The sequence below is a fragment of the Geospiza fortis genome, unplaced genomic scaffold, assembly GCF_000277835.1.
Source record: "Geospiza fortis unplaced genomic scaffold, GeoFor_1.0 scaffold387, whole genome shotgun sequence".
Classification (NCBI taxonomy): Eukaryota; Metazoa; Chordata; class Aves; order Passeriformes; family Thraupidae; genus Geospiza; species Geospiza fortis.
This window is the reverse complement of record NW_005054546.1, coordinates 692,385-693,702: the sequence shown is the minus strand read 5'-3', so window position 1 is coordinate 693,702 and position 1,318 is coordinate 692,385.

Sequence of the window (1,318 nt, the reverse complement as noted above, 5' to 3'; positions counted from 1 at the left end):
GAGGAGGGGATGCATGCAGCCTGGGGTGCTGTGGTTTGGGGGTCCCTGCTGCCTCCCCAGCCTGGTTTGGGGGGCTCTGAGCCCCATCTCTGCACGGCTCAGTGGGCACGGGGGGTGCAGGCAGCAGCTCCACTGCTCTGTCCGAGCCAGGGGCATGCCTTGGTGCCAAGCTGGCATCCTTGCAATCCTCGCTGAGAAAGAAAGATGCCTCAAAGCCTGAGCCTTTTTCTGGTGGTTCCCACTCTCCCTTTGGCAGGAGCAAAGCCAAACCACCATCCCCCACCTGCAGCTGGTACCTGTTGAGCCGCAGCCACCCTGGCAGGCTCCGTGTGGCGCCAGGGGGACTGTCCAGCCTCACCAGCAGAACGCTGCCATGCTCAATGGCCCCGGCACGCTGAGCTGCTGTGTCAGCTGGGGAAGACCCCGTGAGTCAGCGCTGCTGCCATGCAGCAGCTGTGACACGCTGCTGCCCCGCTGCCACACCAACAATTGCGCTGACAGCCACAGACAGGGTGCAGGACAGAACCTGGCTCTGGCCTCTGCAGGCCCCTTGGCCAGATTTGCAGCAGCTGCGTGTAAATCCCCCGGTGGGAAACCAGAACTCCCCGGCAGGGCCGTGCCCGCGGGTGTGGGAGCGCCTGTGATGCAGATGGGGCACAGCCAGTGCAGCTCCAGCCCTGCCCCATGGCCCCAGCCGTGCCCCCACGTGCTCCAGCCACAGGGTGCCAGGGCTGGGCTGGGCAGCAAGGGCACAGCAGCCAGGGTTTGCCTGCCAGCTGACTGTGGGCAGGACAGGGCCTCTCAAGCCTGCTGCTCCCACCAGCAGAGTGAAGCATCCTGCCATCACCTGGTGCAGCAGGACGTGTGCCAGGGGTGCCAAGGTCCTTCCCCACTTCGGCCCAGACCCCATGTTGTTCGGGATCCAGGAATGGCTCCTGCTGACAGCTCTCCTCAGGCAGGAGGCATTAGTACACCCTGTGTGACACCTGCCAGGTGCCCCACGCAGGGTTTGTGCCCCTGAGAAGGGTCTGGCCAGAGCCACCTTGGCACAGTGCTGCCCCGGAGCTTGCCTGTTAATAGTAGTGTTTAGTCACAGCACTTTTCTTAGCACCAGCCATTATATCCACACAATTGCACAGCCAGAGCCAAGTCGTTAACAATGCGGTGCCGCCTCCACAGCAAATAGTCCCTTCTCTGCGTGCAAACAGCCTGTGGGGATGAGGAGCATGGGCAAGAGGGAGCCAAGCCAGGCCAGAGCCGGGCCAGAGCCAGGCCAGGGCCAGACCAGAGCCGGGCCAGAGCCAGACCAGAGCCAGGC